This window comes from Giraffa tippelskirchi, chromosome 2 (assembly GCF_054371585.1).
Source record: "Giraffa tippelskirchi isolate mGirTip1 chromosome 2, T2T-mGirTip1v1.2.pri, whole genome shotgun sequence".
Taxonomy (NCBI): Eukaryota; Metazoa; Chordata; class Mammalia; order Artiodactyla; family Giraffidae; genus Giraffa; species Giraffa tippelskirchi.
In genome coordinates, this window is record NC_137276.1 from 20848435 (window position 1) to 20865820 (window position 17386).

The window sequence follows — 17386 nt, forward strand, 5'->3', positions numbered from 1 at the left end:
TTATATGCAGAATACATCATGTGAAATGCTGGGCTGGATGAAGCACAAGCTGGAATCAAGACTGTTGAGAGAAATAACAACACCTTCAGGTATGTAGATGATACCACTCTAAGGGCAGAAAGCAAAGAGGAACTAAAGAGCCTCTTGATGAGGGTGAAAGAGGAGAGTGAAAAAGCTGGCTTAGAACTCAACTCAAAAAACTTAAGATCATAGCATCTGGTCCCATCACTTCATGGCAAATAGATGGGGGAAAACTGGAAACAGTGACAGATTTTATTTTCTTGGGCTCCAACATCACTGTGGACGGTGACTGCAGCCATGAAATTAAAAGATGCTTGCTCCTTGGAAGAAAAACTATGACAAACCTAGACAGAGATACCACTTTGCTGACAAAGGTCTGTCTAATCAAAGCTATGGTTTTTCCAGTAATCAACGTTCGGATGTGAGAGTTGGACCATAAAGAAGGCTGAGTGCTGCAGAATTGATGGTTTCAAATTGTGGTGCTAGGGAAGACTCTTGAGAGTTGCTTGGACAGCAAGGAGATGAAACCAATTAATCCTAAAGGATATCATCTCTGAATATTCATTGGAAGGACTGATGCTGAAGTTGAAGCTCCAATACTTTGGTTACCTGATGCGAAGAGTTGACTCATTGGAAAAGACTCTGATGCTGGGAAAGACTGAGAGTAAGAGGAGAGGAGGGCGACAGGATGAGATGGTTGGATGGCATCACTGACTACTGAGTTTGAGCAAACTGTGGGAAAGAGTGAAAGAGAAGTCTGGAGTGCTGCAGTCCATGAGGTTGCAAAGAATGGGACACGACTTAGCAACTGAACAAGAACAAATGATGAGACGCCTGCATGGAAAAAAAAAACCCTACATAAAAAAAGTGAATAATAATATTCATGATATTCATATGCTATTAAGAAACCTGAATTCACAAATAATTTTTGCTTTGGAGGAAAGTCCAAAACAGAATTAAAAATCTATTTAGTTGGAAAAATGTGTCATATTTCAAATAATTTACCCAGTGGAAAAAAGCCATACCAATTTAAAAAAAAAATTATCTTCCCCCGAATTCAAGTATTTACCTTCAAAGAGTGCTAATTAGCTAGGTGAGTGCCAAGCTGACAAATCATAGGACTTAGAGGACTAACAATCTTACTTCTCCAAGATCAAGCTCTAGAACACGTGCTGCCTACTCATGACAAGAACCACATCCCATCCTTTAGAACTAAAAACAGCTTCTAATCACCAAATACATCATAAGTTGTATCCAAGACAGAGCAGGACACAGTTTTGGGAATTTTCTCCCCATCTTCACTCCCATTCCTCAATCCCTCCAGTTCCGTGTGACTTCAGGAAAGTATCTCCTGTGGTTGGTAGATGTGCCAACCTTTCCTCAGCCAAACAGACAGCATGACAGGTTTAATTCAAATTAAAACAAACAGAAACAAAAATAGCCCATAAACACATTTCTTCTTCGCATTTAGAGGCACTTCAGTTTACTGCATCATACTCTCTGCCCCTAAATATTATTAAAGTTGGAGAATATCCAACTTGGCACTTGTTCTGTGCCAAATTTATAGCTGTATTGATTTTTAATCTGCTCTGAATTTATATTTCAAAAAATTATCTTTAAATTCTAACGTGGTCAGTCAATTCATCAACTAGTATCAACTAATTTTTCTACTTTTCTGTTTTTTTTTTTTTTTCTTATGCGTGGCGCCTCGGGGAGCCTCTCTTGTTGCCTCTGGGAAGTCCCGGCCTCCTTTGCCATTGCCAGGGGCAGCCGGGCTTCCCCTCGAGTCGCTGCAATGGAATTGGGCCCCGTGTGCCGTTGTGGGGTTCCTTGGTGACCTTTCGTCTTGGGGCCGGAACTGGTGTCTTGGGGCCTCCTCTCGAGTGTCAGTAGAAGTGACAGGCCTCCTCTTGAGGTGCGAAGGAAAGTAGGGATTCCCGTCGAGTGCAGGCAAAGCCGGCGGCCCCCCTCTCAAGAAGAGGTGGCGTAGGGGAGGCGGGGTCGCTGTCGGGCCGCGCCTGGAGACTCGGGGTTCCGCTCGCGTGGGGACACGGTTATCTTGGGGAGCCTCTGGGGCCGCCTAGAGGGAGTCCAGCCTCCTTTCAAGTGCCAGAGGGAACTCAGGATGGCTCTCGAGGCACTGCAGGTGCAAAGGGCCCCGTCTCGGGTGGAGGGGGGGGATCCCGTGGACGCTCTCAGGTTGTGGCGGGAAGCCAGGCCTTCTCAGGTTGGTACGGGTATCTCGGGGGACACCTGGGGTCTCCCGCAACGAGTCAAGCCCTGGTCCGAGCCGGGACAGGTGCCAGGGCTTTGGTCTCCACGCCCTGCATGGGAAAAGGGTCTCATCTCACGATGGGCGTGGATTCAGGTAGGTTTTCTCCACTTGCGGCAGCTTAAATTCATTCATTCTTTTAACAACTCATTCAACACCTATCATGTCCTACACATCTGAGTTGGCAGTACAATTAGAAAATGAAGAAATGAATGAGATATAATCTCTGATTCTAACATACCAGCAACTTAGTGGGTCGGGGGAGGAAGAAAGGAGACAGTTTCTTTAAAAATTATACAGCACACTCTGTTATTAGAGATGCATTACAAACTCAGAGAAAGGAGCCAATGTGAAAAGTTCTTGAGAAGCTACATTGGAGTTGGATCTTAAAAGGATGAGTAGGTATTGGGGGTGGGGGGAGCAGAAAGACACGTAAAGCAACATACCTAATAAACCTATAATTTATCACATGGTTTTATTCTAAATAAAATTAATAGAATAGAAAACTAACAGAAAATAGAGACCAATAGAAAAAGGAGATAAAAATTGTCACTAGTTAACAGCTTACAGTGGTTTGTATAATTTAAGCCAGAGGAACCCTATAATCTGCTAGCAAACCATACACTTTTGTGTCATGTGCTTTTGCTTTCACCCTAATCTTTTGACTTGCATGCTAAGAAAAGAAACTCAAAAGCCATTTATATCCGTTCTTGGAACAATGCTTTTCTTACACTGCATTAACCAAAGACTTAAGAATAATTAAGACAAATTATCTTAGAGCCAGTCAAACTGCAATCTGCCACCATATCACCATGAAAGGAGACTTAAGAATGCTCTAGGTTAATACAAAGGTCAGTAAACAATAATTTGGTCAACCTGGCCCAGATATACCACACCCTATGGGCTTAAAGCCTTAATGGTATCTAGTACAAGTATGGTAGATTTTATGGCTCAGACAGTAAAGAATCTGCCTGCAATGCAGGAGACCCGGGTTCAACCCCTGGGTTGGGAAGATCACCTGGAGAAGGAAATGGCAACCCACTCCAATATTCTTGCCTCGGAAATCCCATGGACATAGAAGCCTGGTGGGCTGCAGTCCATGAGGTAGAAAAGAGTTGGACACGACTGAGTGAATAACACTCTGAAGAAAAAAAAAAAAGAAAGCCACAACTGATCACAAGCATTGTGTTTGAAAGGCACCTAAATGCTCAAGCTCACTGACCCAGAAAGATGCTTATATACAGGAGAAAGATTATTTTTATGAATTGGAAAATTTGGCTAATCTGATGAAAGGTGAAAAGAACACCATGTTAAATTGCTGAGAACAGACCTCCCATTTTGACCAAGTTACAACTACTGTTGTTGCTTAGTCACGGAGCTGTCTCTGACTCCTTCTCAACCACATGGAGCCTGCAGGCTCCTCTGTCCCCAGGATTTCCCAGGCAAGAATACTGGAGTGGGTTGCCATTTCCTCCTCCAGGGGATCTTTCTGACCCAGGGACCAAAACTGCGTCTCTTGCTTCTCCTGCATTGGCAGGTGGATTCTTTATCACTGAACTACCTGGGATGCCCATTATATTAGGACACAGCCAATTTTTTAGAGCATATATTTTACATAAAGCAAGCATTATCTGTATTTTATATTCATGAATTCACAGCTATAATATCTAAGCACTGACAAAAAAGCAAAAAAAAACCCCAAAAAACAAACAAAAAAAACCCCTCTTACAAAAAAGTTCAAACTGAGAAATTTAACCCTAGTACAGAAATTTGTCAATGAAACATGTATCTTTGGATGGTGTATAAGTAACTTCCTTAGAATATTTTGAGAAAAGGAAAAACAAAACCAAAAAAATCCTCCTGAGAACAGCTCTTGAGCCTCTGAGAAGGGAGGTGACTCAGTTCAGTTCAGTCGCTGTCGTGTCCGACTCTTTGCGACCCCATGAATTGCAGCACGCCAGGCCTCTCTGTCCATCACCAACTCCCGGAGTCCACCCAAACCCATGTCCATCGAGTCGGTGATGCCATCCAACCATCTCATCCTCTGTCGTCCCCTTCTCCTCCTGCCCCCAATCCTACCCAGCATCAGGGTCTTTTCCAGTGAGTCGACCCTTCACATGAGGTGGCCAAAGTATTGGAGTTTCAGCTTCAACATCAGACCTTCCAATGAACACCCAGGATTGATCTCTTTTAGGATGGATTGATTGGATCTCCTTGCAGTCCAAGGGACTCTCAAGAGTCTTCTCCAACACCACAGTTCAAAAGCATCAATTCTGCGGCGCTCAGCTTTCTTCACCGTCCAGCTCTCACATCCATACATGACCACTGGAAAAACCATAGCCTTGACTAGACGGACTTTTGTTGGCAAAGTAATGTCTCTGCTTTTAAATATGCTATCTAGGTTGGCCATAAACTTCCTTCCAAGGAGTAAGCGTCTTTTAATTTCATGGCTGCAGTCACCATCAGCAGTGATTCTCGAGCCCCAAAAAATAAAGTCTGACACTGTTTCCACTGTTTCCCCATCTATTTCCCATGAAGTGATGGGACCAGATGCCATGATCTTAGTTTTCTGAACATTGAGCTTTAAGCCAACTTTTTCACTCTCCTCTTTCACCTTCATCAAGAGGCTCTTTAGTTCTTCTTCACTTTCTGCCATAAGGGTGTGACTAGAGCAGTAGAAAAAAACTGGGTGGAAGAGGAAAAAGGAGGAGCTAAGATAGTAGATGAAGAGACAACTAAGGAGCCAAGAGTGACGCCAGATAAGAGGATCGAGTAACTGTGGCAGCAGTCTGAGGCTGGCACACCCACAGAAAGCTATGTGGCTTATTTCAAGGGGGTGGAACACTGAGAAGTGAACAATTTTGGTTTTGTTTAACTGAAAGGTTGAGCAATCCTACAAGTGGCAGCAGGAAAAAGAAGGGGTGTTTTTCTAATATAGAAAATGTTGTTGTTCAATCTCCCAGTCGTGTCCAATTCTTTGCACGCCCCCTGGACTGCAGCACGCCAGGCCTCCTGTCCCTCACCATCTCCCAGACGTTGCCCAAGTTCATGTTCACTGCATCGGTGATGCCGTCCAACCATCTCATCCTCTGATGCCCTGTTCTCCTTGTGCCCTCAATCCTTTCCAAAATCAGGGACTTTTCCAATGAATCATCTGTTCACATCAGATGACCAAAACATTGGAGTTTCAGCTTCAGCACCAGTCCTTCCAGTGAATATCAGGGTTTATCTCCCTGAAGATTGACTGGTTTGATCTCCTTGCTGTCCAAGGGACTTTCAGGGATCTTCTCCAGCACCACAGTTCAAAGGCATCAATTCTTTGGCGTTCTGCCTTCTTTACAGTCCAGCTCTCACAGCTCTGTGTGACCACTGGGAAGACCATAGCCTTGACTATACAGACCTTTGTTGGCAGAGTAATGTCTCTGCTTTTCAACACACTATCTAGGTTTGTCATCGCTGTCCTGCCAAGAAGCAATCATCTTCTGATTTCATGGTTGCAATCACTATCTGCAGTGATTTTGGAGCCCAAGAAGAGAAAATGTCACTACTTCCACCTTTTTCCCTTCTATTTGCCATGCAGTCATGGAACCAGATGCCATGACCTTAGTTTTTTTTAATATTTAGTCTTAAGCCGGCTCTTTCACTCTCCTTCACACTCAAGAGGCTCTTTAGTTCCTCTTCGCTTTCTGCCATTAGAGTGGTATCATCTGCATATCTGAGGTTGTTGATATTTCTCCCACCTATCTTGATTCCGGCTTGTAACTCATCCAGCTCGCATTTCTCATGATGCGCTGAGTGTTTAGGTTAAACAAACAGGGTGACAGCAGACAGCCCTGTCGTATTCCTTTCTCGATCTTGAACCAATCAGTTGTTCCATACAGGGTTCTAACTGTTGCTTCTTGGCCTGCATACAGGTTTCTCAGGAGACAGGTGAGATGGTCTGGTATTCCCATCTCTCTAAGAGCTTTCCACAGTTTGTCATGACCCACACAGTCAAAGGCTTCAATGGAGTGGATGAAACAGAGATAGATGATTTTCTGAAATTCCCTTGCTTTCTCTATAATCCAGTGAATACTGGCAATTTTATAGAAGACGTTAGGATATAATAACACTATCATTTTTAAAACTATCAAACAAAAAAGAGAAGTAAATACCTTATATATGAAAATGAAAAATTGAGACCTTTGAGGAAAACCACTCTAAAGTCCACGTAAATACAGAGCTGCAATATTTATTGACTGTCATGATACAGTTTTTTACCCTGCGGACTACATCATCTTTCAAACAAGATCCTGACAAAGCGTACTGACAAGAATCTGGGGGGTTGTGGATCAGTGTAGCTTTTTTTTTTTTTTCAATTCAACTTCCAATTTGGCAGCTTATAGAAACAATCCTCAATGGTTGAGTTTTAAAAAGCTACTCCAAGATAAGCAGGATTGTGACTCCACTGGGCTATTTCCAAGTTGCCAAATCATTCATCTAACACAGCTCTCAAGTCCTTTAAACTGATTCCCGCTGCTCCAATGTAATAAATGATATGTTTTAAATAAAAAGGGGAGAAGGAAAGGGGAAAGAAGGCCCAAACTAGTACCTCTGGAGTTCCTGTTAAGTTAAAAAAATAACTAGAAGTGGGGAGCAATAAGGTAACACACATTTACTACTATATTTTTCAATCATGTGTCTAGAAATTACAGCAAGGATTTTGGTTAGGCCTTCTACCCGAAGCAAATCAGCTGCTTCAACTTCAAGGTTAACAGTTATTTTTACATTTGCTACACTCCCAAAAATGAAAGGTGAAACAATGCCCCCCGATAAGAGATATTTCAAGCTTTCTGCAGATGATTTACTACATTAATCACATCTGTTCCTTCTTCTAGGCATTAATGGCTACCTTCCTACAGGAACTAGAAAAAGGATACTGTGTAGTTAAGCATTTGTCTTTGCCATGACACAGAGGATATACCAGACAAATCCTAAGCCATCAGTGCACGGAGGCCAGTGTTTCAGTACAGTGAGAACAGTTTGAGGAGTTGCATCTTCATCAGTTTAACAACAAAAATGTGTAGCTAGTGCTCCAAGGAGCAAACCTCTCTCAAAACAAGTCATTATATAGATCATACCACTATGAAGAAACACTCAGGGAAATAAACTCTTATTTCAATAATTAAAACAAAACAAAACTGAACATTTAATTACAAATACAAAGCAGTATAAACAGCTTAAAACTTATGAAAGAATTTCCAATCAATTTACGAGGGTTGAGTAGGATCAAAAGTAAAAAATAGAAGTTGCCTGATCTTCTGAAAATGATGAGCTCAATGTTGTGAAAAAAAAAAATTGCTCAATTAGAAATCAGATCTTCTTTTAAGTCACAACTTAGAGGTAGATAGAGTTCCTTCCAGAAAGTAGGGAGTTGTTATTAGACCTCTCCTCAAAAAGCCAGAATCCTGAAGGGTAATACCCTCAGTTAAAAGGCAGACCAAGAAAAAGAAAAAACATGTCCACAAACAGAGGGAATTTAAAACACACACACACACAGTCTTATCTGTCTTTTCCAGAGCACTGAGTGGCAAAAGAAAATCTCTCCTGAGAATCTGTAACAACAGGTCTATCCTCCCAAGAACTCGGGATCTGAATTTACACACCAGAATGGTCCACAAAACCTTACTCCAAGAGAGTAACCTAAAGTGATCTTAGGTTGGTAGCCCCTACCCCATCCCCACCAGATACTTGGCAGAAAAGAAACATAGGTTTGGAGAACGTTACTCTCAAAACAGACTACCTAAGGATTCCCACAGATAAAATCCTGCCAAGTTCAAAATTCAAAATTACAAAGCACATGAGCAAACAAACCACATTAAACAAAAGTCAGCAGAAAACAACAGAGTAGAATTTGATATCTCTTCCACCCCCAGAACTTCAGACAATGGGATACTGAGACACAGACTACAACATGAATAAGAACCATGTTCAAAATCCTTAAAGACAGAATTAAAAGTATGAGACAGAAACAAGATATTGTAAAGACCCAAGTGGAAAGAGAATAAGCTGGAATACAGATTTGGAAAAACTAGTCAGACTGAAGCACAGAAAGGCTGAAAAAAAAATATATACATGTAAAGAGAGGCTGAGAGACACAGACAATAAAGAAGTTCAACACATTGGAATTCCTAAAGAGGAAATGGAATAGGGAAGAGATCATGTTTGAAGAGATCACGTCTAGAAGTTTCCCAGAAATGCCCAGAGACAAATCACCTGTAAAGGACTGACAATTAAATTTGCAGTGGACTTGAAAGAAAAAATAGTTCTATGACACCGAAACATTTCCAAAGTGCTGAGAGAAGATAGCTGTCAGTCTAGAACTATACACTGAACAAAACTGTCAAGAGCAAGTAAAGTAAAACAGTCTCACTAAAATGTTCTATGAACTTAAAGGAACTTTCAAAGAATTAATTTCAGAAAGAAAACTGGAAGGAAGAGCCAAGATGGAAGGAGTGAACATAGATATTGGTACATGAGTAGTTTCTAAAATGCTATATAAAATGATTGCAATAACAAATGTAGGGGGGGTTAAAAACAAGGTAGAACTAAAATGCAATCACATAAGATGGGAATAAGAACAAAAGTTAAACTGTTTTAAGATCTTTATATTGGTCAGAAGGGGAGAGAAACAGAGCTATTACCTTTGTCTAGAATATTCTCAAAACCACTAAAATCAAAAAAATAAAACAAGACAACCTAATTCTGCCCACTGGCACTTCACAAAAGAGACTATCTAAATGACCAATAAATACATAAAAATTGTCCACACCATTAGCCATCAAGGAAATACAAATTAAAATCATAATGGGATATGGCTATCTACTGATAAGGTTAAAATGTAAAAAACAAAAAAACACAAAAAACTGTGAATATCAAGTACTGGCAAAGGTGTGGAGCATCTGGAACACTACAAGTCCTTGTGCATTTAGTATAAATATGTTGGAAAATTTTTTGGCATTATCTACAAAAGCCAGACACACACCAGCCCTGCAATCCAGCCATTCCTCTCCCAGGAACACATTCAACAGAAATGCATACATATGAACACCAAATACTGGAAACAAAATCTGAATGTCCAGCAACAAAATGGGTAGATTATTGGGTATTCATAAAATGGAATACACACAATGAAAACGAACTACCATTACATGCAACAACTTGGGGGGAAAATGTTGAGCAAAAGAAGCCAGTAGATATTGAATGATGCCATTTATACAAAACTCAGAAGCCAGTTGGAGGAGATGCCTGAGGCAGCACATCCCTGTGCTCCCAGTGTTCCATTTCTTGATTGAGGTGAGGTACACAGGGTGTTCATGCTGTGTATATTCACCAAGCCATACCTTATGATTTGTGCACTTTCCTATGCATTATGTTAAACATATTTAAAGGTTTACCTGAAAAAAAATTAAAACAATTTAAAAGAGAAAAGCCTCCTCTCTGTAGCAAAAAAAAAGCATATACAAATATTGAATCACTATGTTGTATACCTAAAACTAACATACTGTTGTATATCAATTATCAATAAAATACAAATACAAATAAATTATCAATAAAATACATATACTGTTGTATGTCAATTATACCTCATTAAAATAAATATACAAATATTTTTAAAAGCAAATAGTCTTTCATTAGCCAGTCCATTTTTTTTTATGGTAGATTTCCACACAAATGGATATTCCTCATTCCTCTACAAGCACCTGGATTTCATCTGTGCATCACAGCACACTACAGGAAGTTTACTCTGTGTGAAGTATAGCACCCATTTGCTTCACTTGTAACAAAAATATTTCTTGAAGATGCTCTTATTCTGTGTTCCCAAAGGAAGGCTTAACTCCAGTCAGTTTTGTCACTTAGACTTCCCCAAGCCCACTAGCAGTAAGAGGGAAAAAAAAAGACAATCTGTTTCTAGACTGTGCTTTACCAATAAAAGTGAGTGTCAGTAAATAAGTCAATCCGTTAGCGCCTACCATCAGTCCACTACCTGCACTGTCAGGAGGCCATCAGCGTTACCTGTGGCTACTTTGGCTGTTGTTTGTGGCTCTGCTGGATGAGTCTCACCATCTGCAACACTGTGGCTTCATCCTTCTAAATCAAAAAGTTCAACTGGCTTACCTTCTTTTTCATCTTTCACACTATAGAGTGGGTGTTTGGAGAAACAGCCATTAATATAACGAGCGAGACAACTGAATTTTGTTCAAGCGGAGAACTCATGCTCCCAAAATGTCAAATACAGCTGAAAGGATGTTTAAGCTCATCTAGTCCAATTCTCTCTTCTCAACTGTGAGAACTCTGTTCCCTAAGGCTGCTACCTAAGGGCGCACAGAGTACTTATCTCTTGACTTCAGGCCAGTACTCTTTCCACTCTTACCATAAAAGTTAAAGTTGCCATTCAGGAAAGAATACTCAAATTGGAATCCTCTCTCCTATGGAATTGTTGATTGTTATTCCGCAGAATCATCAATGAAACATTCCATCCCGACTGAGATGAGATACTGAAAAACATTTCCAAGCTACCTGTCTCACGTGAAGAAATGAAATGGCACTAATGAAAGCATTTTACCAGTGTAGACATTAGAAAATGAAATCCCAAAGAAGGAAAGAGCTCTGGGTAATTAACATTGTTCCAGCTGCAAACAAAGATGGTAAGATGAAAGAAGTAACATCCTGAGGTTGTTCTAAAACTTTGAGAGAGAATAACGTGGTAGAATGGTTACAATACAGAGCAAGTATTTAGTTCTTTGTAAAGGAATTGAGTGGTTTATGTTCTTGGGACCATCTTTTAAAAATTTATTCAGATGGGGTTTCTCCTTGTCATTCAGTTTTTGCAGCACACATATCCCATATTTAATTCACTCTGCCTCTAACCTAGTATTTAACTATTGTTCACATTGTAATCTGGGCATATATCCAACCCCTTGCTCCATAAAACACTGGAATAAACTTTGATGTATTAGGAAATTAGAAAAATGAACAGGAGGGAAAGCAAATACATTTTCACACGAAGTACAGGATACAGCTGTGATCTGTCAAGCTTACGGGACTATCTCCTTAGCTAACAGCAAAGTTACAGGAGTCTCCTTAGTCCAACAGGAAGTAGTAATCTAAAACGTACAAATGTTCCCAAGCCTCAATTCTATTCCTTTCCCTTCACATATTCAGTACACACTCACCCTTTGACCAGGCCTGTGCTGAACACACCCATTCAAATAGCCTTGATGAAGTGTCAGTGGTCTATGGATGACAAGCACTTTGAGAGTTCACAAGAATAACCTTTAATCGTGACAGCTCCAAAAAAAACCCACCTATGTGGGTTGTACTTTTCTGAGGAAAGAGGTTGTAGTAAGAATGACAAAACCAGTCTTGGCTCTTAACAAATTCATACTTGTATGAATGATCTTTAGTTTCCCATTTCTGAAAGTTGTTTCCATGGCACCAAAATATAACCAAAAAAATAGAAATTCCTTTTATATCCTTTGCAGGAGGAAACTATGTGAGCTCACAAACAAGACTACCTCACCCAGGCCCAGCACAACAGAAGTGGAAAGGGAGCATTTCATAATGGAGCTAACATGTGATTATAATGTATACAATGTGTATGAGACTTATAAATTGCATATATTAGATTTATAAATTATAATTTAAAAGAATAAGAGTTATTAGTCAAGCAAAGAAGCAGCGAGAGAGAATGTTCTAGGCAATAGCAGCAGCTTGAGCAAAAGCAACGGTATGTCTGGGACCAATGATAATTTAACAGAAATACAGCACATTCTTCCTATAGCTCCACTTCAGGATGGGTTTGTTACTGAAGAAGTCAGTTAGCTGGGTATTTGAATGCTGATTAGAGGTGCTCAGGTGAATCAACAGGAGATCATATTCCAAATGGCAGTTCTGGGGTTTAGTCACTAAGTCGTGTCCTATTCTTGCAAATCCATGGACTGTGGCCTGCTAGGCTCCTTTGTCCATGGGATTCTCCAGGCAAGAATACTGGAGTGGGTTGCCATTTCCTTCTCCAGGGGATCTTCTCAACCCAGAAAACGAACCCAGGTCTCCTGCATTGCAGGCAGATTCTTTACAGACTGAGCTATGAGGGAAGCCCACATAAATAAGAGAGGCTCAAAACAAAGGAAATAGTGATATACTCAAATGGGTGTGTCTAGAGAAGGGAGGAAGTAGTGAGCATCTTAACCAAGAAAACACTATAGAATTACTTTCAAAGAATACTCCTTTTACTCACTTGATTTTCTCAGCTTACCTTTTAAATCAATCAGAGGAGGGTACACCAGTGTTGCCACAATCCTTAAAAGTGTTACCACAGGGTCTGACACACAAAAACAGAGCTCACTCTCAAACAGGAAGTCAACATGTTGTCAATTGATGGTACACATTAGATATAAAAAGGTCAGCTGTATGGAAAAAGTAATAAAAGAACATGTGGAATGAAGAGAAGGAACTCTTTCTGAGATTTTGCTCTCTGTCACAGCAGGCTCCACAATTTATGAACAGCTGGGAAATCTCCTTTTCACAGGAAAAGGATGACTTCTTAGTTCACATGAAAGTGGCAATGAAAAAAAAAATGACTATCACACAGAAAAAAAGGTGTTTCCTGAAGAAAGGAGACAGAGCACTGCCTTTATTAAAACAAACACACACTCATGCACACACACACACACACAGGAAAAGCAAAATACATGAAAACAGTAAGCAGAAAAAAATCTTTTTCAAGAGATAAAGGAGAAAACAACTAAATCAAGGAAATATTTCCTATGAGAGGAGTTAGCCTTAGTGGAATAATCATTTTGTCCCAATGGGTTTATCTCAAGTGCAAATATGCTTCAGTGGAATAAGAACATATTTGCACTTTATATTCATGCAGGAATTTTTATATGTTTTTTAAAAAATTAACTTCGTTTGTTTTTTTCTACACACACACACACACACACACACACAAAGGACCCATATTTCATCACTAACTTATCAGTAGTTCTTATAGTTCAGATTTCAAAGAACTGGTGTTTGAATGGTTTATTCTTTAAATAAATCATTCTAATTCTTAGGAAGCATATTCTTTCATTCAACAAAAAAATATTCTGAGTGCCTTCTGTGCACCAATACCTGTTTACCTCCCTGATACACAGTGGAGCACAAGCTTCCTGCCTTCCATGAAATTACACTACTCACAACTGTAAAGGACACATTTTAAAAATTGCTTTGTCTAGTTTTGTTGTACTCAATAGCAGCTGTGCTTTAAAACTTTAAAAAGCCTTTTTTTTTTTAAGTTTTAAAACTTTACCGCAAAACAGAATTACATGAGTTCTAAAAAATCCCAATACCCAGGCTGCATCCCATACCATTTAAATCAGAATCTTGGGGGTGAGACCCAAATATCAGTATTTTTTTAAGCTTCTTAGATAACTTCAAAGAACAGTCATATTTGAGTACTAGTGAACTAGTGCATTAGTTCTCAACTTTGAGTCTCTGAAGAAATGAAGATAAAAATAAAGGATGCCTAGAAATAGATTCTTCCCATGTTCTTCTCCCAATCCTACCAACCCAAAGTTAAGGAGGTTTATTTAGAGTACAAGACAATTTTCTTAGTGAGAAGGTGAAATCTACTTTCCATCTACATCAGCAACTCTTCTACCCCTCACCCTAGTCAAGATATAATCCCTGCAGGGGGCGGCTATTGAACCTGCTATTTCTGCCTACTGCTAGGACACCTGGGATGACTGGGGACAGACCAGTCATCCTGGATATGCTGACACACAGGAAGCATATAGGGGTGCTTCTGTAATGCAATAATCGTAGCATAACATGTAATTGTGTAAAAATTCTGCTAATTGGATTTTTGTTTTCCTTAATTTTTATTTTTTTATTATTTCCTTTTATTTATTTGGCTGTGTCCATCTTGGTTGTGGCACACAGGATCTTGAGTTGTGGCCTGTGGGATCTATCTAGTTCCCTGACCTGGGAACAAACCTGCCTGCCCCCCTGCATTCGGAGTGTGGAGTCCTAGCCACTGGACCACCAGGGAAGTTCCTGGATTGTTTTTGTAAATCTTAGGATCAAAAAGGCACATGGGGGTTCAAATTAGCAGGAAGGGGTTAAGCACCATTAATGCGAATATATGTTCAGGGGAAAATTAAAATAACCCAAAATCAAGATGTTTTGGTTCTCAGTGAGAAGAATACATGCAAAATCATTAGGAACTGCCCAAATCCAAAAGTAGGTGTTATTAACAATGTTACAAAATTAAAGGGAAGAAAAGACAGACAAAATTAAAGTCCTTTATAAAGCAAAATATAGTCCCTTCAATTTTCATATTTTTATGTGTTTATTTAAATAGCAATTTAACTAGTAAGAGCAAGATGGAATTAAATTTTTCCCCATGAAAGGTCATTCCTTGTACTTAACTATCTCATTAAAAACCAAGTTGATTTAAAAAAATTAAAAACTGATTTATAAAATTCTATAGCATTCGCATTCTAGACCTACACAGAACTTTTTAGAGAATATGCTTCGTGATATCACAAAAGTTACATCTTTTAACTGTAAGTCATTACCCATTTTATAAATCCTTGTGCTTTTCTAGTTCACTGTATCCAAAAGCCAGCCTCCCATTAGATTTTACAGCCAAATCCTTCAGGCAAGTCACTGATCCCTTCCTGATTATTTTCATCTCACATGTGAGTCACAGGCATTTCTCAGTATTTATACCATGTGTTGTAATATCCACTATAATCAGTTTTTAGTATATATCTTTTCTCTTTGAAGTAAATATTCTAAATGCTTTAAGCATGTCCGACTAGTATGTCCCAAGAATGCACTTGGTAATAGTCCATGATTTTAAAATAACACATTGGAAAAGGAACATCGTACACAGACACCACAAAATCACCATTTCTAAGATGGTAGAACCATTCATTATACCAAACAATCCATTTAATATCTTTTGACATGTTTATGTACAAAGTTTACCCCATGTTACAAAGAATGTATTCCAAGTTGAAAACATCTTTCTCTCATCTATGAATAGAGATAAAGCTATCAAGTGGCTAAAAACAAAGTCACTCTTGATTAAGTCAAAATGCTTTCCCACATCTTTTCAAAGGAAGAAGTTTCCAGGGCAAACTATTAAGAAAAATTACTGGCAATTATTTTTGGACACATAACAACAATGCAATATGTTCAATATACAGTAAAGTTAGTTGTCACATAATAAGCAGTTAGAAGTGTTGAGTAGGAGGGGTAGTAAAGAGGAGAACTGGATCTATGAGAAAAGAACATGCAAGTATCACAGATTTCTTAAGAATCTGTGTCACTGAGTAACTACCCTCACCCCACCTCTTATCAGCAAAGGCATCAAACGATTTTGCAACCAAAGGAACTCTTGAGGAAACCATTGGAAATTGTTAATAACCTAGTGTTTCCTTATAACACTGACCACAGGAATCCAAACAACTTTCTAATACAGACATGGCTCTGGAAAGAACCAAAGTAATCTAATTATAATTCCATCTTCCCACTAGTATAGCCACTGTCCAAACAGTCCCTTTGGAAGCTGAAGAAAACCTATCACGAGTTCTCCATTTGTTCTAGATATATGATGAGGGTACCTCTGAGGAAGATGGGCTATAAAGTAACTTCATCAAGTTTCACTTGGGAGGGACTGGAGATAAGGATCTTGTATCTTAAATCTATGCCAGTGGTTTTAAGTTCAATACTTCAGTGAATCTATTCAGTGTTGACTAGACGAAAAATCTGATTTGTCCATTTCCCACTGCCTCTGTTAACTCTTGGTCAGAACAAATTAACACCCTAAACCATGAAGTTCATTTTTCACTTTCTATCCCAAATCTGAAGTTATTTAACAAAAAATTCCATTTCTTCCCAAAGCATAAGGAAAGGTATTCCCCTATTTCTAAAAATTATATCTACTATTGTTTGTGAAGGGGGGAAACTCTCAACTTCAGCTGAGCTGTAATCTTCAAATTAATTTTAATTCTCAATATAAAGAGGTCAAGACTAACTTTTTAAATCCTTGGTAGTTCTTACTTGCACTCTCCTGTTTTTTATAAATATTAAAGTATATGTATATATAAGTACATATTAAAGTGTTAGTTACTGAGTCGTGTCTGACTCTGTGACTGGGTGGACTGTAGCCCGCCCAGGTTCCTCTGTCCATGGAATTCTCCAGGCAAGAATACTGAAGTGGGTAGCCATTCTCTTCTCTAGGGGTCTTCCCAACCCAGGGATTGAATCCAGTCTCCCACATTGCAGGCATATTCTTTACCACCTAAGCCACTAGGGAAGCCCATAAGTATACATGCACGTGCACACACACACACACACACACACACACACAAGTATACATGCACGTGCATACACACACACACACACACACACACAAGTATATACAAGTTTGCTCCTGAAATTGATCATTAAAGGAACCAGCTGACTAGAAGACATACCATTCAATCCAGGGACATTTTGCAAATGCAAAAATGGAAGTCACTCTGATCCGTAATTTATTCATGAAACTAATTATATATTTGAGGCTCATCAGAACCTTTCCGAATTATGTCAGCTCAGGGATTAAGGTTTCCCCTCCAAGTCTAAGCCTCGGAGATGAAGGAGGGTGACAGTTATGCAGCTAGTTATTTCATTAAGAACACTTGGGATTGTGATGTGATTTTGGATTAATGTCTTTGCTGATTTATAAAAATCTGTTTGTAATTCAACAGCCTTCAGGTCATAAGCTCATATGCTACCACAGGCACTATAATAGTCTGAATGTTTAGCTAGGCCAAAAGATTTCATAGTGGTTAGCCTGAATTTACAATAAGTGTTCCATTTTACCATTACTGTCTAATTCCATCAAGAAAATTGGCATGATGGGCTTTTATGTCATCTAATAAAACATACTGTGCAAAGAAAGTCCAGATTGCAAAAAGATTACGTACCCCTTCTATGTGCACAGTGCCTTCTAGTTTACAATACACTTTCATAACTATTGTTTCACTTTATGCTTAAAACAACTCTGAAAAATTA

At 39.3% G+C, this 17386-nt stretch overlaps 1 protein-coding gene and 1 long non-coding RNA gene across 47 annotated transcripts in view; one reads left to right on the forward strand and one right to left on the reverse strand.

Moving 5' to 3' along the window:
• ADD3 (adducin 3) overlaps positions 1-17386 on the reverse strand; it is a 127967-nt gene that overhangs the window by 71285 nt on the left and 39296 nt on the right. For 5 of the 46 annotated variants that reach the window (XR_014068865.1, XM_081541682.1, XM_081541557.1 and 2 more), the window contains one exon: positions 12591-12741. The exons of 33 other annotated variants lie outside the window; for them this stretch is intronic. The gene's annotated coding sequence lies outside the window, so the exon portion shown is untranslated. Of the gene's footprint in view, positions 1-10450; positions 10831-12590; positions 12742-17386 lie in introns of those variants that run through there. 8 more of the 46 variants (XR_014068864.1, XM_081541527.1, XM_081541516.1 and 5 more) reach the window with 2 other exon arrangements.
• Positions 10782-11947, forward strand: LOC145526385 (uncharacterized). Its single transcript, XR_014068872.1, has 2 exons — positions 10782-10980; positions 11818-11947. It is a non-coding gene; the product is annotated as an uncharacterized LOC145526385 (long non-coding RNA).